The 27,624-nt window shown below is 34.0% G+C and overlaps 1 protein-coding gene across 2 annotated transcripts in view; it reads left to right on the plus strand.

The window, feature by feature from the left end:
- The window catches only part of LOC123872130 (WW domain-binding protein 11), a 136,440-nt gene that overhangs the window by 49,340 nt on the left and 59,476 nt on the right, over window positions 1-27,624 (plus strand). For both annotated transcript variants that reach the window (XM_045916284.1, XM_045916283.1), the window contains exon 2: window positions 153-179. The gene's annotated coding sequence lies outside the window, so the exon portion shown is untranslated. The remainder of the gene's footprint in view (window positions 1-152; window positions 180-27,624) is intronic.

Raw genomic sequence — 27,624 nt, forward strand, 5'->3', positions numbered from 1 at the left:
ATGATTCTCCAAAATTCATAACGTTAACTAACAATTTAATTAACCACCATTAGATATGTAAATTAACTTAAAACGGGCGCTCCCATTCCCTGCCCCAAAATGATTTGGTTTGCAGTTAAAAGGCTATTGTTAAGTGTTGTTATCTGTTTCAGATTGGGCGATAAACTGCAGCGCGAAGCGTGAGTACTTTAACACTTTACCTACTTACCGAATACTTGGGGCGGTGTAGACTAACGGATCACAGGGCAAGCTTAGTAGCCTATGTAACTCTCTAAAGTTAACGTGACGTGCTACGTGTTGTGTATAAATATAATGTTAATCGTTTGGTATGTAATTATTTAAAACCGCATTGAAATTCACTAAGAACTTTACAATTAGTTATTATTAATTAGTTATTATAGTATAAGTAATAAGTAATTTACAACTAGGTGACAAAATCATAGCGTTCATAGAATAATCTAAGGACAGTTATTGGACTGTAAATCAGATATAAAAATTAATGAAATATGCTTCAATGTTCACCAAAACAAACAATAAAATAATCTTAAAAATAATAATAATCTTCATCGCGTGCATTCTTCGATAGTCGAAACGAAGTTTGGCGATCATCATCCGAAAAGCTTCTATATCTAAAGCCCTCACTTTTAACTTCGGGTAACTAAGACCCGTCCACCCAATAATATCGTCCAACCATTTGCGTCTTTGGCGACCTTGATCTCTTTTGCTGCAATTCTCCCTTCTAACACTAGTTAAAATAATAGACATTATTTATTAACCCCCGACCAAAAAAGAGGAGTGTTATAAGTTGGACGTGTGTATTTGTCTGTGGCATCGTAGCTCCTACACTAATGAACCGATTTTAATTTTGTTTTTTTTTTGTTTTAACTTGATCGGGAGTGTTCTTAGCTATAATCCAAGAAAATCGGTTCAGCCGTTTGAAAGTTATCAGCTCTTTTCTAGTTTTTACTGTAACCTTCGCTTGTCGGGGGTGTTATAAATTTTTAATTTACGCTTGTTACTGTTTGGAGATGTTACGTTTAGCGACTGTCTTGTCTGAAATCTCCGCTAGTCTTAAGTGGACAAGACTGTAACTTGTGCTAGGGGTGCTTTCCCATGTTTCGTGGTGCACGTTACCTACATACGGTGAACATACAAGATTACAGACGCCGATCGAATGGTTTTATAGGTGTAAAGTACAGGTCAACCAGTTTTCATTCATGATTTTGCCATAAGCTCTTACTTTGATGTTTCAACTACCTTTCTTGGTGTAACGATAACAATACTTATAATATGAATATCTATACTAATAAATAAAATTGAAGCGTCTGTCCGTTTGAACGGGCTAATCTTCTGAATGGCTAAACTTATTTTGATGGGACTTTCACAGAAAATTAGAGGATTAACCAAGGAGCAACATATGCTACTTTTTTAACCGATTTAAAAAAATGGAGGAGTTGTATTTTTCTATCTATGTACACTGATATCTCCGAGATTTCTAATCCGATTTGCGTAATTTTTTTCATCGTTAAAGGAACGTTGCGACATTGTTCCAAAAAAATTTGAATTCCAACTCCTCAATCCTGATGCTGCAGGGGATCTGACCAATCCACGCGGGCGAAGCTGCGGGCATCATCTATACATTATATGAAATAAGATCAGGTAGTTCTGGTGGGAGATTTTATTCATGGTCTAAAACCAAGATGAGCTATGTAGCAATTCATCTTAGCCTATTATGAATAAACCAAAATAGAATTGACCATCTAAGTGATAAATTATGTTTAGCATATGCTTGGGTACCAAAAGATTAGCGCTAAGTTTCTTAAAAAATATTTGATTAGTTCAGTAAGAGTTTTATTTGGGAATCTCAGTGAGAAAATTGGCTGACTGCATCACTAATTATATTATATTAACTGAAACCGTGGGGAAGCGCTAATAAAAAAGGAATAATCTAAGGATACTTGGTATCCATGCAGCAAGTTTAAAGGAGACGGAAACGGGATATATTTATCCCGGTCAATTAAGTGGCTCCCGGGGGAATATAGCAGATGGGCGTATCCACAGGCGCCGACTCTTGATCGCATAAATTATATGAATAAATAAAATGTTTAATGAGGACCGACCTTTATTAACAGTGGAATTTATAGTAGCTTTATTGAGGATGGTAAAGTAATACTTAATTAGCTGATGCCCCCGACCCGTGGACTAATCCCGAAGGAACTCACTAATTTTCCGGGATAAAAAGTAGCCTGTATGTTAATCCAGGTTATAATCTATCTCCACTCCAACAGCCAAATCCGTCAAGTAGTTGTTGCGTGAAAGAGTAACAAACATCCATACATCCATACATACAAGCTTTCGTGTTTATAATATTAGCGGATTAGCGAATTGAAGTGACAATGAGCAAGCTATGTCTGTTGCAAAACCGATGATATCTGGAGCCATTCTGTTTTGCAACCGACTGTTCTAGAGTGGAGATCGCGTAAGTTCCAGCAATGCGTACAGGATGATTTAGAGCCCGCTGAAGCTATGGCGGGATGTGAGTGGATGAGAATGGTGGATGACCTGGATGACCTATAGTGGTACATTCTCAGGGAATGGTTGAAGACCATATATGTGGATGACCTATAGTGGTGCATTCTCAGACCACGACTCATGCAACTGAGTCCAAATATCGGCAGTTAAAAACACCTAATTAATCGTGGTAGGTAAGTAGGTATGTACCTACCCGTTAATATAAAATACCCAAATAAATTTCTCTATTCGCGAAAATATCTTTCAACGGTGCAAGCTCTGAACTGATGTTGAACCAATATAATATGATGTTGTATCCGTGCTTGATATACTTAGGCAATAATATCGTCCTGGAGTTGGACGTAGTATGTTTTTGTTTCCGATAGGTATTATAATAAAAGATATCAAGGGATGCTAAAGATCGCAGCCGTTACAAGCGAGTTCGTGAGTTTTATTCGTATTTTAAGAGCTCGTTCACACAGGCTACGTAAGCGTAGACGTAGCGCGTACCATTGCGTTGTAATGTATGGAACTGTATGAGACATGGCATACCGCTTGCCGTGAACGTTCGCGTGGACGTAATGCGTGCAGTTATGTCTACGGATTCACGCGCGTCACTACGCACGTGTTACGTGTACGTGCTGCATACGCAATGGGTGTGAATCGGGCTTAAATCATTTCTTATAAAATATTTTATCTCCGCTGTATCCGTCTCCTGAATGCAAGACCTAATTCTGACCTAATTAATTAATACGTCTGTATTAATTTTATTAGGATCGGTTGAAAAGGTAACGAACATATCTCGTTTTCATAATACTTATACGGACGAAGATGTATATGGTAGGTATTATAAAAATTCACAAATGTAAAATAATAAAGTTGGATACATAATATTTTATAAGAGGGCTCTCTCCGTCACTCGTTTCATACAATCGTAGTTCCAATTTCATTTGAATATTAAGCAACCAAGGTCCATGAAATTTTGTAGACATATTCTAGAAACTAATATCTATGTCTGTGGTTTTCCAGATTTCTGTTAAAATATTCGGTTTCAAAGTTACGCGGTCTTAAAAAATTTCATACAAATCTTTGAGCCCCTGTAATTTAAAAACTACATATTTTAAGAAAAATCTAAAACACCACAGACACAGATATTAGTTTCTAGAATATGTCTGCAAAATTTCATGGACTTTGGTTGCTTAATATTCAAATGAAATTGGAACTACGATTGTATGAAACGAGTGACGGAGAGAGCCCTGTTAATAGGTATCAGAGTTGAATTCTAATTTGATTTATCTACTTCAAAGGCAATTCTCACTGCAATTACTGTCAACCTAGGCATTCAACTACCAAATATTCTAAATTGGCTTAATTTGACAATCTGCATGTCAAATTATTCACGCGTGGGAAACCAGGAAAAATAAAAAGGAAAGTAGTAAAATAGGTGGAAAGAATATTCGCTCGTTCCCACTACTTCAACTGATTAGTTCAACCGGTGAACTAATGGGATTTTTATTTGGGTTGGGTTATTAGGTTACCTACTTTACGGTTACTATTAAACTTTGAACGTTAATAAAAATAAAATGGACTATTGGGATAGGTACCTAATATATTACAGTATATACATATATGAACATAATACCTATGTGTAATTAGTAATTACTATGTAATTACTATATTATGTCTGAATACTCTACTGCTTTCTGCATCAACCTCTTGTATTTCTAAGTATAAGGCCACCTTTGTACCCTAGCACAATTATTTTTCTACTTGTTTCTATGAATTCTATGGATAATAATATTATGTTACTGTTTTCGTTGCATTATAGCGACAGTACTTCTACCACTACTCCTTATTTACCTTATTCAGTGGAAATTTCGAAAAATCCGGTCTAAATCCTTGTCCACGTTATATTTATTATAGGGAATCTCTGCCCAATTTTTTTGTTTTCTAGCTCCAAGAGCGGAGCGATGATAAGCCAATCAGTGAATGAGTCATTTTTTATTTACTTATGAATCAGATTTATTGTATTTACGAGACTGATACCAATGTTTGCCCGCAATAAAGTTTAACTAATTAGCAAATAATATGGCAGAAGGTAGACCCTTGCTGTCTATTTATCTTTGAAACAACGATTATTACTAAGATTACCTATCTATCTACATATTTAACTATCGTGAGCTTCCAGTCAACAATATATTATAGTTACACTTACGACAGTAATTTATGGACTAAGAACCAGCGCGTGCCAGATCTTCGTTATATTATAAACGCTGAAAAATTCTCTACGTAGGTACCTATTATCCCCAACACAGGAGGAACGATCAGTGACTATCAAGTTTGGATCACGGTGGCTTTGAGAGATGACAGGAAGTAAAGGTGTAAAAACTTTTAAAGTTTAACAGGGCTCTCTCCGTCACTTACTCCATATAATCGTAGTCCCAATTTCATTTGAATATTAAGCAACCAAAGTCCATGAAATTTTGCAGACATATTTTAGAAACTAATATCTGTGCCTGTGGTGTTTCAGATTTTTCTAAAAATATGTAGTTTTAAAATTACAAGGGCTCAAAGTATTGTATGTGAATTTTTAAGACGGCGTAACTTTGAGTTAGTTCCCGCAACGTTTCTACAAAATTCCTTTGAGCATGATTGGTTATTATTCCAATGAGAGGACTCTTAGGACTCTAGGGGTTGCCACGACTCTAAGTGTCTGGTTTTTACACTTTTATTACCTACCGGTTACCTCTCAAAGCCTCCATGATCCAAGCTTCATAGTCACTGATCGTTCCTCCCTGTGTTGGGGACAAATTAAACTTTCATCTTTTATAAAGTAACGAAGGTTTGGCACACGTTGGCTCTCTCTCTATTAAATTTTCTTGTAATAGCTCTTTATTGTAGTTACATCAATCATAAAGTCACGGCTATAAAGTGGACATGTGAAATGTCTGTGCATATAATAACACAAATTACTGTTTCTGGAGTCGTTATATGCATAAATTTAAATGCGATTACATACACGCAACGCGGTTTAAGAGTTTGATAGATGAAGTCATAATAAGTCAATTTTATCTGTTTCAAACGAGTTTTATCGAAACTTCCGAATAAATCAAAGTAAATGTGTAGGTAACGTCTGGTCTAAGTGATGCTTTGTGTTACTAAAGGCTCAAAGCTGTTGAGTTTGTTTTGAATGAAACACAAACACAAAATCATCATCATCATCATCGTCAACCAATAGACGTCCACTGCTGGAGATAAGTCTCTTGTATGGACTTCCACACGCCACGGTCTTGCGCCGCCTGAATCCAGCGGCTCCCTGCGATCGTTTGATTGCGTCTGTGTGTTAGTAGGAGAGTGGTCTTACAACGCTGCACTTTCCGGTGTAAAGTATGTATTTTAACACCTTGAATAGACTTCATGAAAACAAGAAAATTAAAAACAAGTGTAAATTAAAAGTTTATAACACATAGTCAAGGTTACAGTAACTAGAAAAGAGCATAACTTTCAAACGGCTGAACCGATTTTCTTCGATTATAGCGAAGAACACTCTCGATCGACCTTTTAAACAAAAAAAAAAACTAAATTAATATCGGTTCATTAGTTTAGGAGCTACTATGCCACAGACAGATACACAGATACACACGTCAAACTTATAACACCCCTCTTTTTGGGTCGGGGGTTACTAAAGTACAGACCAACTTTTAATTATTGCAATACATACCGTGTTTAATATTATAGCATCCCAATATTATAACGTCGTCGTTTTGTATGTGTTTTTATGTAATTATTTTACGGTACCTAGTCGTTATTGCCAAAGTAATATAATAGGTATAGACCCTAAAGATAGACTAGAAGATATGAGTAAGATCGTAAATGCAACACAAACACATTTCGCTGAATTTTCGCGTGCAGTGAAAAATCTTATTTAAAAATATTCGTTTCAATAAGAAGAAACTATTTACTTGCTCAATGAAGGTAGTAATTACTAAGTATTTCAATCATTTAGATATCGATACATGCTTATCATGTTATTCTTTTAGTTCGTTCTAGTCGGTGAAATTGCTGCCAATTACATTATAATCTCGTATTAACAGGGCTCTCTCCGTCACTCGTTTCATACAATCGTAGTTCCAATTTCATTTGAATATTAAGCAACCAAAGTCCATGAAATTTTGCAGACATATTCTAGAAACTAATATCTGTGTCTGTGGTGTTTTAGATTTTTCTAAAAATATGTAGTTTTAAAATTACAGGAGCTCAAAGATTTGTATGTAAATTTTAAAGACCGCGTAACTTTGAAACCGAATATTTTAACAGAAATCTGGAAAACCACAGACATAGATATTAGTTTCTAGAATATGTCTGCAAAATTTCATGGACTTTGGTTGCTTAATATTCAAATGAAATTGGAATTACGATTGTATGAAACGAGTGACGGAGAGAGCCCTCTTAATCCGTCCCTCATAGCATCACGTTCCTACCTACTGCATCTGTGTAGGTCTAGTATGGGCTGGCATATCTCGAAAACTTTCATGGTTTTTGTATCATTGCGTTAAAATTAATCTATGCGTGCAAAATGTTATAAATGAGAAAGTTTGTTACATTTTCACAGTCTATCGTTTGAAGTGATTTTGATGATATTTAGCACAGAAATCTTACATGCTGAAGACGAACAAATACTACATTTTGTCCCAAAAATCACGTTTCTACGAAATTTATAAAAACACTTGAGTTCAAAGTAGTAAATAAACTAATAAACAAACATTAGCTTCAGACTATTTTTGCAATTTGTTGTACAATCTCTTAATTTAAATACTTTATTCCTTAGTATTGTGAAAAATTACAACGAGTAAACACAAATACATTCATATACAATATACATACCTAAGTCTACATAGTTCGTTCATTTGTTGTATCGATCTTTATTTGCGTAGATATAATGGAAGATATTGAAGTTTGTCTCGAAAACTATAAATACTCGTACTAGGGATACTTGCTGATCATAATAATTTATCTTGCAAATTGCACTGCGGCTTGTTAAATCATCAATAATTACGATCATCGATCTAACATCGATTTTATTTTCAATATGCTTCCAAGACGCCCCTATTTAGTATTCATGAGATGCGACGGATAGAGTTGTACTTTTCTTCTTGTGAATAATTATTATTAATTATGTCTGTGTTAGTTTTAATTACTTTTTATTTGCTACAACTTGATTAGCATAAATTATAATTGCATCATCAATATATATTCTCAACAATTTCCGGGTTATTAATTTTTGTTACTTTTTAAATATCGATTATTAAAATCATAAAAGTTTAACAGGGTTTTTAATCCCCGGCCCAAAAAGAGGGGTGTTTTAAGTTTGACGTGTGTATCTGTCTGTGGCATCATAGCGCCTAAACGAATAAACTGATTTTAATTAGTTTTTTTGTTTGAAAGGTGGCTTGATCGAGAGTGTTCTTAGCTATAATCCAAAAAAATTGGTCCAGCTGTTTAAAAGTTATCAGCTCTTGATATTATCTATTTATACAATGCTTTTTATTATATAGAAGTAACTGTTAGTCAGACAGGATGACCATTCCATCATTCATTCAATTTTACTTATGTACATATTGTACATAATAGTATTTGTATCTACCTGAAACTTTTCGGCGGTTAATAGAACATAGTTACAGACCGTTTGCATATACTGACAGTCTTTAGTCTATGTGTGATCCCACACAGCTTCCTTTTGACATCTCAAATTCACTTGCACAAAAATGAGCTAACTTCACGTAACCGCCAAAAGATTTACGGGTATTATACGAGGCATTTTCTACTTTAAGTACCAAATCCCTGTTGTACCGGAAAAAGGAAATTCTAAATGCATTGCCAAAGCGTAACAATTAAAAATTGAAGTAAGTAGCCCATTAAAGATGAACTAATTCAAAATGATAGCTTAGCAAAATAAAACTATTTACTGTGGATAACGTAGATAATTAAAACCAAATAATCATAGATTAGATAAATCAGTACAAATTGCAGCTTAGCTAACGAATGTTTAATTCCGCATTAATCCGACAGTTAACAGAACTAATGTTTAACATCGTAAGGCGTGTTAAATGCTCATAATTTTGATGAATGAGCTGGAAACAGTCGGATGTTTTTTTATATAACCGACATTGCGTGTGAGTGTTCAGATTAGACTTGTAAATTGATTGCCGGCGTTTGTAGCAGCTAAGGTTTGTTATTACGTACCGTATTCATGTTCTACGTTGCCTAATATTCACAGTTCAATGGACAGACGGAACGTATTGTCTAGTCTATGTTTTTATTATTGTTTAAATATTCAAAGCAGTGCTAGATCGTAAGATTGATTTATCAAAGAACTAAGTTTCAATGTTAGATACCCAACATCACTGTCAAGGTCTTAATAAGATGACGTGAAAAAGATACAACGCATTCAACACCTCACCAGCTAGTGTAATAGTTACATTGATTATGAATATAACATTTTGATTTTTTAAAAGAGCAACTGGTTTCTTGCCAGATCTTTCCAGTAAAATCTGCTTTCCGAACCAGTGGTAGATTTAATTATTTAGACGCATTTAATATCCTGAAATACGTACATAAGTGGCCCTTATTTTCCGTTAAAAGCATTTCTTTGTTTTTAAAAAGAAAGTATGTAAATGGAATCATTTGTTCCATCTCGTACTTCTGACTGTTACCATCGCAAACGGTACATTTAGGAAATCAGATTTTCACATAATTATGCAGGTGTCAAGATATAAGATACTTACCGACTAACAAAAGCATTATTATAATTGGAATCTGCTCGTAATTACGTTAATAATTACAATGTTAGTTTAATCTTAAAGGCAAACTCTTACTAGTAAATTTCAATTAACTTTACTTGCCTTACTTTAATGTATTAAAAAAATTATGCATGTGACGCAAAAATATTCAACCTAGAATAATTATTTTAGAAATGTGTTGTTTAAATGAATGTGAACTAATCAGGATTTCTAAAAATAATCCCACGGTTATTTTTTTGAGGGATAAAATAATTGCATTTTTTTCTTCAAATAATGTTGCTTTTTGAAAAATTTAATTGAATTCGCTTGAATAATTTAGGCATAATAAGCGAACAACAAATAAACAAACACCAATTTTCGGATTACTTATTGATAAATTAAAATATGTTTTTCGTTTGTCGTAATGGAATTTTCGACATCAAATACTATTTCTATTTTGTTGTATCAAAATCCCAGAATACAATTTCGTGCGCTATCTTCGTTCCTCCAATTCTGTCAGCTAGAAACTTTATTGTTTATCTACAAGTGTAAATTAAAAATTTATAACACCCCCGACGATCCAAAGTATTTGAGTTTTCCAAAACATCATTTTGAAATAAATAATTATGTATTTAGGCAACGTCCATCTTGACAGCTTGACATTTGTCTATTGACATAATATTATGAACCTAACGGTTATCCAACCTCCTTTTCTACAAGAAAACTAGAAAAGAGCTGATAACTCTTAAACGGCTGAACCAATTTTTTTAGATTATAGCTAAGAACACTCTCGATCAAGCCACCTTTCAAACAAAAAAAACTAAATTAAAATCGGTTCATTCGTTTAGGCGCTACGATGCCACAGACAGATACACAGATACACAGATACACAGACACACAGATACACAGATACACACGTCAAACTTATAACACCCCTCTTTTTGGGTCGGGGGTTAAAAATAGTTGTTTTATCTCAAGCGACAAAGCGTTGACTTAACGAGGTCTTAAGATAGTGCTAAAACTGTCAAAAGACTGTTGTAAGTCCATTTAGTTTCACGATATCATTATTAATTCTAAAACATATCTATGATTCTAACGAATATAAAGATTACCTTTACTAGAAACAATTGAGTGTTTTGTGTAATGTGTAAATGTTTGTTACCTTGCTAATCCATACTATCCATACTAATCTATACTAATATTATAAAGAGGAAACCTTTGTATTTTTGTATGTTTGTATTGAATAGGCTCAAAAACTACTGGACCGATTTCAAAATTTCTTTTACCATTACTTAGAGGGATTCTTCCGAATCCGTATAGGCTATATTTTATCCCGGAAAATAGATTTTTCGTGGTAGTGTCCACCCGTGCGAAGCCGGGGCGGGTCGCTAGTAATATTATAAATGCGAAAGTGTGTCTGTCTGTCTGTCTATCTGTCTGTCTGTCTGCTACGTTTTCACGGCCCAACCGCTAAACCGATTTTAAAGAAACTTGGTACAGACTTGGGATACATCCCGAGGAAGGACATAGGCCACTTTTTATCCCAGAAAATCAAACAGTTCCCACGGGATTTTAAAAAACCGAAATCCACGCGGGCGAAGCCGTGGGCATGCTCTAGTTTAAAATATAATATCAATTTCCATAACTATAATTAATTCCATTAAATTCTAAATGCAAAGAGTTAAGCTATCGGCTTTATTCAGGTGTTGAATGCAGTCTTCCGACATGCATATTATGTAAATGCGTTTCAGAAATTTAAGGTTAGGCTTGTCACTTATATAGCATATTTCTCCATAGAAACCAAAACTGAACATTTACCTCGCATTTCAAGTTTAAGTTTATGACTAACATAAAATAGACAATTGTAAATTCTCTATTACAAATGCGCTTTCATCGATTTTATTACCATAACATACATTTAATATTATGTTTAAGTGTTATTGAATTTCACCTATAAAATTATACAAAAGGGTAGCCGTCATGTTGAATTAAAATTCCATTTATCCATCCTATATCCTATAATATTATAAATGCGAAAGTGTGTTTGTCTGTCTGTCAGTCAGTCACACACGCAAAGCTCAGTCCAGTCAGTTAATATTACAAAATGTTATGAAGTTTATTTTACAGTTATTTTACATATAAACCACAACAACTATAAATTTTGCAAACTTACTTTTATTGCATTTTCCAAGGAAGTGTCCTGCATTAACGAGGTGACATTACTAATTGCTGATCCTTCGATAAGAATCGCTCCTAATGCTAACGTCAAACACTGGGATCTAAATTTTTATGGTGTGGGAACCTTATCTAGATAGACATTATCTCATGTTAAATTATTATGGTGTAAAACAAGGCTGCAAATCTGCAAGTCTGTCAGTAGTAGTAAAACATATTAATATAATCTCTTACGACTTAGCAATTTTCCCAGGGAAAGAATATTTAATAGAATTTAAGTAGGTCTATTTAATTTTTAATCCCCGGCCCAGAAAGAGGGGTGTTATAAGTTTGACGTGTGTATCTGCGTGTCTGTGTATCTGTGTATCTGTCTGTGGCATCGTAGCGCCTAAACGAATGAACCGATTTTAATTTAGTTTATTTTGTTTGAAAGGTGGCTTGATCGAGAGTATTCTTAGCTATAATCCAAGAAAATAGGTTCAGCCGTTTGAAAGTTATCAGCTCTTTTCTAGTTACTGTAACCTTCACTTGTCGGGGTGTTATAAATTTTTAATTTACACTTGTTAAAATAGGTATGTATTGTTGTTAGACAAACAAAACAGTAGAAAACTTCAATAAATTCGCAATTTTATAGATTTCTCCCATAAAGCACTGAGAAGCGGGTCTATAAATTATTTATCGATAAATGAATAGCGCGATATAAATCAAAATGGCGTAACAATGGGCGCGGATTGTCTTCGCACCTGCATGGTGGTCCCTCTATGAACTATGGTATTTAATTTGCTCAAGGAACGGTGAAATCTATCGACAGTACGGACGTAATGTATGATTCATTTGTAAATAGCTGATGCACGCGACTTCGTTCGCGTGGTTTTGGAGTTTTGAAAGTCCTGTGGGAACTTTTGCTTTTTTTCTGTAATAAGTAGGTAAGTATGTCGGACTCCAAGACGCAAGCTATAGTTGCACCTGAAAATCGACTTAGCTGATGGGCCGTTAAAAAGAAACAGACAGACAAACAGATAGAAATACCTACTTGACTTTTATAATATTACTAGCTGAATGCCTGCGCCGTCGTCCGCAGGAATAAAAATCACGTTAATCCGTGACTCCGTTGCGACGTGATGAAGGATAAACCAACAAACAAACACACTTTTGCATTAATAATAATATGGGTAGTGATTAAATATGATATGGTAGAGATCTATGGGGGGCGCTTCTAAAATCAATGGTAGAGATAGTATGGATAACAACAATAAATTAGCCAAAAATATTTAATTTGTATGCTCATTTTTTACGCAACGTATCAGCCTGGCTGTCCAGCACGCAAAATGCACCCAGTATTCTTGGCACCATTCCACGCGGGCATAATTTGTATAGTCATTAGATAACACTAGCTTTATTGTAATATTTTCAATTAAAAAAATATCTGAATTCTAAAAAAAAATTGTTTTCAAATATACAGTTAGCCTTTGACTGCGATCTCACTTGGTGGTAAGTGATGGTGCAGGCTAAGGTCGTAGCGGGTTAGTTTTTATAAGTTAAATCAGAGGTCAGAATTGTTTTACAGTGTAGTGTGAACTAGGAATACGGTACTGGGAATGAGCAGGCGGGGTCGCGAACAATGAATAAATCAGGGACAATCCTAACCCGCGGCGATCGTCTGTGGCTGTAATGGGACTCCGCCTCTGTGACAATGTTGACCGCGTGTGCTAAACAATTATACATTTCCGGGGGGAATTTTCAAAAATCCTTTCTTAGAGGATATCTACGTCATCCATACTTCCATACTTTACTATACTTGTAACATTATAAATGCGAAAGTGTGTCTGTCTGTCTGCTACCTTTTCACCGATTCTGACCAAATTCGGTATAGAGTTAGCTTATATCTCTTCCTAAAGACCCATCCGTTTAACCGATTTGTACGAAATTTGGTACCGAGGTAGCTTGCGTCGTCCCTGTAATTGATATGGGCAACTTTTAATCCCAGAAAATGAAACAGTTCCCACGGGATCTTTAAAAACCTAAATCCATGCAGACGAAGTCGCGGGCATCCTCTAGTATTATATACGTCGTCGTCTACGACTACGTCTGCATGCCTTTCAGCCCGGTCCGTCCAGTAGTTTGAGCTGTGCGTTGATACATCAACCAGTCAGTCAGTCAGTTCTTCCTTTTGTTTATTTCTATCACTCAGGGATAATGTACCAAGCTATCTATCAATGAATTTTTTTTCAGAAACAGTTAGTTAAATGTGAAGTCTTTTACTAAGTCTTTATAATATACCTACGGAAAACCACTTTCTATTACGGATTACAGCCCAAGATGTTAATTATTATTATGAGATGATGATAATAATACTACTCATTTAGATAATAAAATTGCATTTCATACAAAATAATAATTATAATTTTATTGCATAGTGTTATAATAAATAATCAATAATAATTAATCTATCATTAAAGTTACAGAAAAACAACAAAATTAACAAACGAATTTTTAATTTCATAACGTCTATAATCATTAGCTAGGCATAAAAATCAAAAAGTAATAAAACAGAATAAAAATTGTATTCGCGCTTTCGTAATTTAGATACAATCACAAATCAATAAGAGCAAAGCAAAACTGTTCCAGTCAATAAAACCGCAGACACTTCGCGTATTCAAATTGATTTACACTTTTATTGATTTTTAATTTACAGTCGCCGTCTGATTATAATGGCAGACTATCAATCAGAGGGGAAAAAGTGCGCTAACGTAATGATAGACACTTTCTTTGGATAAAACGATATACAGGATGAAAGGAGTAAGTACGATCAGTATACCTAATACAAAAAAATATTATGTACTTACTAGCCGATGCCCGCGACTTTGTCCGCGTGGATTTAGGTTTTTTGAAATCCCGTGGGAACTCTTCGATTTTCTGGGATAAAAAGTAGCCTATGTGCTAATCCAGGATATTGTCTATATCTATTCTAAATTTCAGCCATATCCGTCCAGTAGTTTTTGCGTGAAGGAGTAACAAACATACACACACACACACACACACACATACAAACTTTCGCCTTTATAATATTAGTGTGATAGTGTGAAGTGTGATTTCACGATGTCCGTTACTTTGACGGCGTGGATTTAGAGAAAACCTAAATTACACTATTTTATTTTTCACATTAAAGACATTAAATCACCTGGAAACTTTTTGATTTTCCGGATCTCTGTCTATCTGAGCTGTCTATATCTTTTTAACCCCCGACCCATAAAGAGGGGTTTTATAAGTTTGACGTGTGTATCTGTGTGTGTCTGTGGCATCATAGCTCCTAAACTAATGAACCGATTTTAATTTTGTTTTTTTTTTTGTTTCAAAGGTGGCTTGATCGAGAGTGTTCTTAGCTATAATCCAAGAAAATCGGTTCAGCCGTTTGAAAGTTATCAGCTCTTTTCTAGTTACTGTAACCTTCACTTGTCGGGGGTGTTACAAATTTTTAATTTACACTTGTATTAAAATCAGTCAAAAGAAAGTTTTATCTACGCTCGTTTTCTTACATTCCTGATTATTAATGCAAAAAACTGACTTAATGACATTTTATTCACATGCGTCCATAATATGAAAAAAGCATTGGTTTGTTAGCAAAATAATCAAAAGAAAATTATTTGTGTTTGGGCTGTTGGTACTGAGCTATTAAATATTGTATATAAAATCATATAATATTCAACAACCTCGTCTGCGGCTCGGTTTTTAAACTCACACTCGTATTTTAATAACCCCTACTTTGTAACCTTTTTATAAACTACTATAATATGTAATGTCCTTACTCCTGTTATGTCCATAGTGACTACTGTCAATATATCACCCTATATAGTCAGTCGAACCACTTGAAATGCCGCTTGAAAAAGCTAACTTAATTTTCACGGTTGTCGTCAGCTGGGACGGACCGCCCAGTTGCCATTGTGTTTTTATTTTTTTATTTTCCGTCTGGACGTTTTTTGTCTTTTTATCCAGTTACGAATTTCGCTTTCACCGGTGTGCGTTCAACACTGACCTCTACTAATACAAGTGCGCTGGACCTGTAACTGCCGATCTGTTTTTGAAGGAACTTGTTTTTCGCTATTTTGGCGCTGATAGCAGCAGTGAGCATCATGTGAGCGTACCAGGAACTGAATGTTAGTAATGAGACATCTGTCAATCTCAACACAAAGCCCATTTGACCGAAAGTGAAGAAAGAGTGTGAATTTTAATTCCTGGTCCGCTTCGAGGCGGCACAAAACTAAACCTGTCATTTTGTATTGCAATCCTATATTAAGCATATCTAGCGTACTATATAAATGGAGTTATTATATATCAACGGCGTTAAATAATTGACGAAAGTCATGTTTAAAAGCAGTCTTTATCTGTTTTAATTGACCGGGAACCGTTTTGTTTTGAGATTTTATACTACTTTCAACTATTTCAGTTCTTTTAACTTGTTCTGTAAAATCACTTAATTAAAATGATACAGATACAGAATGATACTTTATAAATTCCAAGCTGTTTTAGTGTAGCTGCTTTTAAGGCTACGTTTTTAACTTAGCAAATTAATGTTACATACTTTATAAATATTTAATGTTAGTTTTACGAAAAAAGTACATTTGATTTGTTTTTAAAATAAATCCTAAATACCGTTCCGTACTAAAATAAGACACTCACAGTTTTGTTCATTTCATCGGTCCATATGTACACATGTAATTTAAAGCCGTAATTTAAATGTAAAAAATTTACTTTTGGATAAAGTAGTTCTTAACGATGTTTTTTTTAAATTTTCATTTTTTTTCTATTTCAGTTTCAGAGATTATCGTTTACATAAAATAACGAACAAATCTTTGCTTTATACCATATTAGTAATTATGTACTAATAAATTAGTAAGTATACAATTGTAGATTACATGAGTGTGGTGTGATTCCTGTCTTGTGAAGGAAAGTTTTGAATAACTCGAAGATCCGAATTTTTAGAAGAATTTAGAGTCCAGGTACGATATTAACAAGTGTAAATTAAAAATTTATAATACCCCCGACATTGTGAAGGTTACAATAACTAGAAAAAAGCTGATAACTTTCAAACGGCTGAACTGATTTTCTTGGATGATAGCTAAGAACACTTTCGATCAAGCCACCTTTCAAACAAAAAAAAAACTAAATTAAAATCGGTGCATTCGTTTAGGCGCTACGATGCCACAGACAGATACACAGATACACTCTTTTTGGGTCGGGGGTTAAAAACCAATGAAATTTAAAAGTCAGTTTTTAATATTGTGCGATGTAATGTAGAGTCAATGTCCTAATATCATATTTCGATACACACGATCAGTTTTTTTGATCTATTTCATTTGATATCACTCAAAGATCGATATCAGAAACGAAGAAAAATAACCAGTAGTCGTATTCTTGATAGCACTGTTGTGTAATATGTCTTGTCGATTATTGAATCGGGTGTCAAGATGTCAATTTGCCGAGCTGTGAGATGTTATGAGGTTGTCGCCGAATATCATATTATTTTGACTTGCGGTTAATTTTGTCGAAGGCAGACATCTGATATTAACTTCGTATTTATTTATTCACGCGATTTTGTCAACGTATAGACACTATGCATGATATTACGACGCTATCTATTAAAGTATTCTTCTGAAAAAACCATATTACCTTCACAATCGAAGATTATATAAATGGTAAATGAGCGTGGATTTGATTTGCAACTCGATCCAGCAATGCGCGGAACTGCAAGGATTTTTTTAATACATGGTATGCCTTCTATTATTTTAAATTGAATCAGGGGCAATTGCCGAGTTTCTTGCTGGTTCTTCTAAGAAAGGCATTCTGAACAAATAGCAGATGCATTTGACGACTCAAAAGTAAGTTGGTAATTGTTATTTATTTAAATAAAAAAAATCTGTTTCTATTTCTATGTAAGATTATAAGACTCCAAATAGGCAAAGCTAGTGCAATTGTTTTTAAAAAATCCGGCCAAGTGCGAATCAGACTCGCGCACTCGGGTCTGATTCGGATTCCGTACTCGGGTATTTTTCCAACATTGTGCACGATAAATTAAAAACTATTATGCATAAAAATAAATAAAAATCTGTTTTAAAATGTACAGCTAAACCCCTTTCATATGATATCCCACTTGGTATATTCCTGTATTTGTGTTATAAGACCTACCTACCTGCCAAATATCATGATTCTAGGTCAACGGGAAGTACCCTATAGGTTTCTTGACAGACACGACGGACGGACGGACAGACAGACAAACAGACAGACAGACAACAAAGTGATCCTATAAGGGTTCCGTTTTTCCTTTTGAGGTACGGAACCTTAAAAATGAAGAGAAATTCGTACTACGCTACTGTGTGTGTGTGATATATAAGTAGGTACGCGTAGCGGCGCAGATTGCAAAGCTATTAGCACGGACGCACTTTTTGACACCTTCGAACGCGCTTCAAAAAATAACGACCCGTTACCAGGGTGTTTACATGATACAAGAAGCAATGTGTACAGAGAAAATAGAGTAATTTTAGCAAAGACACCTAGGTCTTTTTTTTTTGAGTCCAACAGCTTCAATGTTTTACAAAAAATGTAAAACATAAATCATGCATACCTAATTATCTTGACAAGAACACTTGAGGAATACTTAGACCGGCAATCAGTCTAATCTATGTCGGTTAAAAATATGAAATTACACGTTTTAGAAAAAGGTTCTACGCCATTCTGCCGCCCTATTATAATAATAATGACAACCGTCAGGGATTATTTATATGGAAGTGAGCAGTTATTGAACAATTTGCATTTGAAAACTTGTTTTACACTCGGTTCGCTTTCCTTTTTTTTTACTAAATTAGCCTGCAATACGCTGAATGAAAGGAACTTTCCCGCAATACTATGATCAGGGTAGATACTTACTTTTATCTTAAGCCTAGTTTATATATGAGTAGGTACACTAGGACAGTGCATGTCAGACCACACTAGGAAGCAACGTTGAACCAATCTATAACTGGATGGATGACTTTGACATTGGCAGAGTAAACTAGAGTGAGGGGACTCTAGGTTTGATTCTGATATGTCAAATATTAGGTGATGGGTGACTTGAATCAAAGAAAAATAGTAGAAAAAAAGCCTCGATAGCTCAACGGCTGAGGAGCGGACTGAATTCCGCAAGGTTGCTGGTTCAAACCCCACCCGTTGAACTATTGTCGTTACTCTTAGCACAAGATTTACGCTTAGTTGGAGGGGAAAGGGGGAGTATTAGTCATGATTAGCATGGCTCGTTTCATAGCTTGACTAGCGTCAAAATAATGTAGGTAATATTTGACGCCTGCGAATAACGTCGAAGCCTCCGAATCTTGTTACAAATTCCCTAACTGTTGTGAACTGTGCCATCAGCAGAGCCATTGGCTTCCTAATAAAAAAAAAAATTGAAAATGAACGTTGGCAACCCTGGTTACGGGTTGCGACAAGTGAAGGCCGAACAGAGGCCGGTCGCTGACCGGCGCGGACGGCGCTATTTATACGTGGACTCCACAGAGCAACGATATCACAGAGGCTGTGAGGGGCGTGTCTGATGTAATGGCGCGTGGCGTAAAAATTCGGATGCATCTTAGTGAAATAATCATTTAAATATGAATTTTCATTTAAAGCACTTATACATGCTTGAATGTAAGTTTAGCTCAAATTACGCGACAGTTAAGTAAAAATTCATAACTTTTTAATATAATTTCATGCAAACTCGTTATTATTGCCATTTACAATTCGAAAAATTGGTTGAATTTTTTTCTCCACTTAAATTAGGTATATAATATGGCATATAATTATATTATGGTAAAACTCAAGTGGCGAGTTTATGAATACACCTGAATTTTTATAAACTGTGTAAATACTTTCTTAAATAAATAAATATTATTATATGTCTACGCGTTGCATTATGCATTCTACGTCATCTTATTTATTATCATATTAACGTTTAGTCAACATGAAAATTTATGAGTAGGTAATAAGTAAAAATACAGAGTTACAAATAAAAATAAATAAATAATAAACTTGGATCCTACTAAGGAATAATTTTCAAAACTTTCAATCAAGCGGGTCAGCTAGTATCGTATAAAAAAAAGTTTTAGTTTTACAAATTAAATTCATTAATTTACGCGTTTACAAATCCTTACCACATTTATTCATACAAACAAAGTAGAATAAAAATATAGAGCATAAAAGGCGTATCTAGCATGTTAAACTTTATGCGTTTCGAGCTTTTATTCGACCGAGACCATTTTATTCGCCCATTTGTATGTAAAATCAATTTCACGGATAACGCTAATTGAAATATCGAATGATGGTTATGATGTTTGTTCATTTATGATCATTGGATCTGGAACGTGGTTGTAAATTTGAAGTTATGCACCATGAATCTGTTGTGACTTTGTATTGGGAATATGCGGAAATAAATTCTATAATACATTTGTAAATAAATGTATTATACAATTTATATCCACCATAATTACTTCAAAATTCTGGTTGTTAAATTTATAGCTATTACTCTGATTTAATGGAAAATTTAACACTGACCGTGCTTACCCAAGTTCATAGGGAATATATTACAGTTGGTGTACGTAAGTTATATACGAAAGTTTGTCTTTTACCTAAACGTTGCGTTCTTATTAAATTTTGTTGAATACAGACGTACGCGCCGTGATAAATCCAAAATTACAGAAAGTCCGGTTAAATAAATTCATAAACACACAGTTTTTAATTCAAGTCTGAGGTCAATAATAAAATGTGTATCGATGTTGATCAAAATTAGCGCAGTGAGTCTGAGTACCATTTAAATTAGTTCCTCGGTTTTTGAGTTAAGCGTCCACAAACATACAAACAAACAGTTATAGTCTTATAATAATAGAGATTACTCTATGCACATCATTACACATTACTCTGTGACAACAAGTCTAATGACTCGTCAATTGTTAGATTCCATCAACATAGACAACCGGCTAAGGCTGGGTCCACATTTTTTATCATTTTGGTGTATCTTGCGAAGCTAGGTCTGAAGTGTATGATAAACTTAATAAGCTAGGATGAAATTAACGTATACTTATTTTATTTCCGATACGAGATCGCCATTCTAGCACTTTAGGGCCCCACCGCATTTTTGATTTTAGCTGTGTATTGTGAGGTAATGATACAAGTGTGGATCCAGCCTAACACTAGGCACCGTTATGCGGTAAAGTATTATAACTTATTTGTTGCTTGATTAATGTTACGCTTGTAAAATTATTTAGTTTTACTAATAAAGATTTTATTATTGAGATACTGCTAACTAATTTATAAACAAATAATAACTTGTTATTATCACTCGTATCTTTGACGGTACAATAGGATAGGTATATAAAAGAAAGTATTATATGTATAATATATTTATAATGTACAATTATAGGAGTTGTCAGATTTTATTACATGGCTGCCCAAAAATGGAGTGAATTGTTTTCAGGGTTCAGGTATGTATGTGAGTTTCTTAATTCCACCATAACTTCTAAATGCCAGATTTGGATGTAGGTAGCTATGGAGTCTCGTTAGAATTCTTACATCATTCTAAGTGATGCCGGCTTGTTGGTGTTTTATAGGATATATATATTTCGGAGAGTGTGCATAGGAGTTCCTAGATCGAAAAGTTTTTCGATCTTGTCCCCCTTCACCATTTTACCACCGAACCGCAAGACGTCGGGCGAGTTTCCATCCTTTTGTCGTCGACATTCCATCTAGACGTACGAAACGTTTTGCGTCATCATTCCTCATACGCACGGCTAAGGTTTGGAATACTCTTCCGCGATCTGTGTTTCCTGCCAATTACAATCCGGGTATCTTTAAAACAAGAGTGAATAGGCACCTTCTAGGTAAACGCGTCCCATCTTAGGCCACATCATCACTTTCCATCAGGTGTGATTTGGTCAAGCGCTTGCCTATAGTGAATAAAAAAAAGTGATACTGGCAATATTTTAACGTGTCATTTTCAAACGTATTTTTTTTATTACAGCGTGTTTATCGCATCTTTTCGTATTAAACTTTGTAAATTCGGGGTTTTAGATTTAATTTGATAGTTCATAATTTGTCATAATTGGCTCTAATAACCTCTAGTTATAATTAATCTGTGTAATAGGTCTGATGACTCAGGCGCCGCTCGGTATAACATTATTTGCTGATTAATTTATCATAATAATGCGAGAGACGGCTGTATAATTTACCGTAGAAGCAATAAATTAATTTAAACATATATACATAGACTGCTAAAATCATAATTTCTTTTTGGCTTTGCCGCAGTCGAATGGCAAAAAAAAAACAAAATACAACTTCTTCCTTCACGCATGTAAATTTAAACATGGGTGAAGTGAAAAATACACAAATTTTAATAAACAAAATTCATAACTGAATTTGAGATTAATGCTTTTTAATACATTTTATTCGTACTACCACAAAAAGAAAAAATAATTATAAAATAACAGCGATAGCTAGAGGACAGGTACATAAGTGGTTTTTTTTTTTTACTTTTTATGAATTCAGATATCAGAATGTGTATAATTAACTAACTCAGAGTTTTTCAAAATTCGCATCTCCCATCATCTCTCACACTACATGGCTTCTATTCTATATTTCACAGACTGCGATTTTTATTAAGATACGTCTAATTGCGTCCGGAATCAATTTATACCGGATACCACTTTTTTCGCAGTAAATTAACCGTTACAACTTACATCTAATGATAAGTTGTTGCAAGCGCCGCTTCTAATTACTCATGATCGATCATGGAGGCGTATCCAATAATATTTTTAGTAAAAACTTATAAATGATAGAACTTAGAAGTGTGGGTTACTTTAATTTATTAAATCCAAAGGAAAGCTTTTGGCGTATCATTCAAAATTCATCAAAATATTGGTAAAGTTGTTATAAAAAAAATAATAGATAAAGAAAGATTTATTTCAAATAAACTTTCACGTTAAATGAATGTTTTATTCACTGGTTCGGAATGGAAAAAAATAATATAATTAAGTATAACATGTATAAATTTATTTATAGCACGTTACGTTTATCACACAAAAGTGGTTCAGGGCTATTATATTTTATAAGTACTCAAGCCCTCATACTACATTTTATTACCTGGATGGAAAACAGTATTTACCCATTTATTTTATATCTTGAGTTAATGTATGATAATCGAAGAAAAACGATTAAAAACTCGACTTATAGAGTCAAAGAAATAAACAAAAAAAATTGAAATAGCCAATTTCTGCCTCTCAGTTACAGTGTGCAGACAGGCTCCGGTGTCTGGTGACCAAAAGGTAAAAATATAATTAAATAGCGACATTGAATGCGCTAATAGAATTTATGTCTTTGATGTTGGCGCCATACTTATGGGTGCTACAACGTGCGTGTTTACGTAGAACAAGCGGCAGCGGATATGTCAATTTTTGTATAGAAGCCTGAGTTACCATGAAAGTTCATACTTGCCGAGAACAACGGTATAATGTTATAATTTTAGTTACGTAAGAATATTGATGGCCGCCCTAGGCAAGTATGTATGTAACTAAACATACCATTTTATCATCTTCGGTGGATACTTACTTACAATCATTTTCCACTGGCTAAAATCGCAACGCGATTTAATTAAGGGTGAGCGAAAAAAAAAAGAGTGAACCAGACTCGCGCACTGAGGGTTCCATACTCGGGTAATTTTTCCGACATTTTGCACGATAAATTAAAAACTATTATGGTTAAAAACAAATAAAAATCTGTTTTAGAATATACATTATATTATGATATCATATATTTTATATTATGATACCCCACTTGGTATAGTTACCTTACTTTGAAAATTGAAACACATTTTAATTTATTTTCGGTGATGTAATCACAAATTAACGGTTTAAGGATTTATTTATTCCTTTACTTGTGCTATAAGATCTGTCCTACCTGCCAAATTTCATGATTCTAGGTCCACGGGAAGTACCCAATAGGTTTTCATGACAGACACGACGGACGAACGGACAGACAGACAGACAACAAAATGATCTTATAAAGGTTCCGTTTTTCCATTTTGAGGTACGGAATCCGAAAAAGAATATTTTTTTTCACTATAAATATTATTGTAACTCAAATTCGCTAAAAAGTGAGTTACTATGTTTTCCCTTGCAGGTGTCGACATTTTGTGAACAACTGCCTACAACTCTACCTATTACGGTTCATGAGATCAGTCCGCTGGCAGACAGTACGGACGGACAGACAGCACAGGCTTAGTAATAGGGTCCCGTTGGCACTTGGCACTTTTTACGGAACCCTAAAAATACAATGCGAGTAGCTCATTGATAATAATATAGTCGGGTAAAACATCGATGACACGAGCAAATTGGTAGGTTCGGATGCCACTTTCACATGTACCAGATAATTTCCATTTACGAACACCTTAGTGACCTTACAGGTAATTTGTATAAGTGGTGAAACTTATAAACAATAGCATTATTATAGCACGGACTATTGTTGAAAGCAATTAAAAATAATTGCAGTTTAGAATAATTGAATCAAGAGAAATGTACCGATTTTCTATTCCTAATCATACCTATTAGCTTGTAAAAGTGTTCGCACACTGGAGACGATCCGCGAACGCCGCAAGTGTTAGATAATGAAAAGATGCGTTATATTCACGACTTACAACTCTATAATCAAGCGTAATCTGCCAATAATTTAAATAAATAAATCTAACGAAATATTGTAATGATTATTTTGACGACTTCCCTAGTCTTTAAGTGGTTTGACAAGTGGAATATAATATTACCCAGCTAGGAATTGTCCCGTTTGGGAATTCATATTTTCTGAATTGGCTCAGATCTGGTCAGTTAGTAGTAGTGTTGAATTGGGGATTCTGTATCAAAATTGGTGGGGATTTTGGATCACTCTCGCTACGCTCGCTCGCTTCGCTCGCCGTGATCCAAAATCGCCACCAATTTTGATACAGAATTCCCCAATTCTAAACTACTGTCCTCAACAACACATTAAATAAATGGAGTGTAGCTAAATCCAAGCAAAAATTAATCAACTATCCGTATTTTGAACAAACTATTCACATGGTTTAAGAACGAAATATTCATTCTATTTGCACGAGCAAATAACTAGATAGGTACTAAGAAACCTTGAATTTTAAAATTACTCTTCAAATGTAATATTTTTACAACATGAAAAACAACTATTTGGCTATAACAACCTACACCAAATATTGTGTTTTCAATACGAGTATAATCAGTAAATTAAATAAAAGAAGCAGGTATATGGAAGTTAAACAAGCATATTTAATCATCTAAAACTTTATTATTCATACACCACTTTTTTAAACAAGTTACATTTTTCAGCGCACAGATGGTCGGATGATAAACACAACTATATATGTCAGAATGTGAATTATACAACTCATACAATGTTAATAAACGAGGACATCCTTTATCTTCTAAATTATGTACGTTAGGATTACTTAATATATCTTTTAACCATAACTGCTTTTCAAGGCCTTTACAATAAATATCATTATTTTTTAAAATATCTATTAGATGGTATTTATAGGTCTCGTAAGGCACGATTCCCTCGCTCCATAATATTTTTCTATTCTTTTCAATCCATTTAACTTGTTTCTTTTCTGTGTCTGTTAGCCATTCATAGGGATATGGCGGTTTTATTAACAAAACTTGAACTCGATCACTATACACTATAGCAATCTCTTTAGGCAGAAAGTAATTTTGATCATTTTTAAAACCTTGAACGTCCACAATAATTTTCATGATAGTTTTCGAACAATGTTACTCAGCGGCCTATACTCCACAAGACGATCGTTTATGATTAAACAGTAAGCGCTGGTATTGCTTGGAATTTCCTGAGACGTTTCTATTTCCAGACGAACATCAACTGGACCAGTTTTTAAATTTTCATTTTGTCTGGAACAATCTATGACAAATAAAGGCGCTATTTCTTTAAATGTATGAAGATCAAGCAGTGGATCAATAGGAAGGTTGTAAAACGACTGACGAAACTTGGTGTACATGTCGTATAATATACTGTATTTATTTTCCTCAAACTTGAGATTTAAAGCATCATACGGATAATAGTGGGAATTCAGGAATAATGTGACATTGGTTAATGTACAATGATCGAATATTGTGCTGTCTCTGTTTTTAACGTTTTTTCTATTAGTTTGCAAACCAAATATAACATATCGAGGTTTTTCTAATTGAGAAGCAGTCTTTAACGCCCATGAATGTTTGGTAGTTTTTGGCAATAATGGATATTCATACAAATCCCAATTTCTAAATGCTATTTGTACGGGATTATCTTTTTCTAATTTCCTTAAAAGTATTAATCTTTGCTGATCTGATACTTTAATATGTGGTACTCGCCATTGGATTCTCTGTATATCAATGTCTACAATATCATCGCTACCCATGACAACACTATTTATGTTAGTACTACCTCTGTTAAGTATGAGTTCATGTTTACAGTTTATTATTATTTTATTGTAGTCTTCAGCAAAACCTAAAATCTTATTTAAGGGTATCAAAGCATTAAAATTTCCATTTTGATTTTTAAATCCGTCTATATTCCAACCCCAAGCAGCAGCCGCTTTACTGTCACCGCTATTCATTGAAATGAAAGATTTTATGGTTGTAGTTATTCCAGCATTTCTAATACGATCGATTTCAACACCATTCATTTCGTATCGGATATCTTGAAAAAGAAATGCAATTGCATTATTACTGAAGTCAACACTTTTCTTTTGAACTTTGCCAGCTTGATCTTTATGAGTCACCGAAACTTTTCCTTCAATGTAAATGGAACTGGCTGATGGTAACACGTAAATATCTTGCTGGTGAATAGGTATCCGAATTTCATCATTTTCATTGAAACTGTTATTGTATGGATTATATGTATGAACCTCATAACTCTCGATAGAGTTATCGAATTCAGGTAATTCGTTGATCTGAAGGAGGCTCATACTTTGAAGCCGAGGGCTTTAAGAAATTGTTTATTACTCTGATGAATTTTTTTATATACTCTAACACGTCTTCTTTGTTTTACACTTTCCTTGGTAATAACTTTCTTAATAGTTGGGTTATACTCTTTATAATAATTACTTTTGTTAAATACGATCATTTTGACTTTTTCAAATGAAGACACAAAACAATAGTTTCGCCCTTAAAATTTATATTATTGCCTTCCAAATCCAAAATTTTTATTGTTATTGATGAAATTATCTTTCTTTTGACCGGAAAATATATCACATTACTTGGAGATTCTATAAATCTATGACCTGGAGGAATGTTTGGCACAAACTCATAAATAATATGTGAAGGAGAACCGTTAGTGTACGAACTCTGTACAAGATCACATTCGATCCTTATGACAGACAGTGGTAGAATGTTAACGGATTCTGTAGATTCATGCCATTTATTTGCTTTTAGTTTTTCGTTAGAAAAACCTAGCATAGGTCCAATACTATTTTCTGAATTAAAGTTTATAGTTTCAGTACAGTACAAAGAGCATGTCATTGTATTGATGTTAGATTTTATTTGTAATTCACAATTTTCAACTCTTTCTTTTAGGTATTCATACAAATCTTGTAAATCGTAAGCACCTGGTTGAATAAGAATTCTTTTTTTCTCTTCTCCATATTCAAACACATTATTATTATAGTCTACATTTGGAATTGAATTAAATGCAGAAAAATATACTAAGCCACACTCATATTCGTCTTCCAAAATAAGAGGAGGGGCGTAAAATGATTCTAGAATAGATTTTTCACCCACGATCGTGAGTGTAATAGACATGATGGTTAAATGAGCTTACATATTTTTGTATCATCTATTTATTTTCAATTTTTATTCCAAAAATTAATAAGAAATTTGATACATAGATGGCCACAGTTATAAGAATTAGATCCTTGATAATTGTCATAATTATAATTAATATTCGCTCCCACATATTTTACAAATTCTTTAGGCGGTTTCAAATTACCATAACTATCAAAGTATTCAATGTAATTATTTATTTTTGCATAGGCTACCCAATGAGTTCCAGGATTTTCAGAGCTATCTAAGTTGATGATACCACACTCTTTTTTAAA

This window comes from Maniola jurtina, chromosome 14 (genome assembly GCF_905333055.1).
Source record: "Maniola jurtina chromosome 14, ilManJurt1.1, whole genome shotgun sequence".
Classification (NCBI taxonomy): domain Eukaryota; kingdom Metazoa; phylum Arthropoda; class Insecta; order Lepidoptera; family Nymphalidae; genus Maniola; species Maniola jurtina.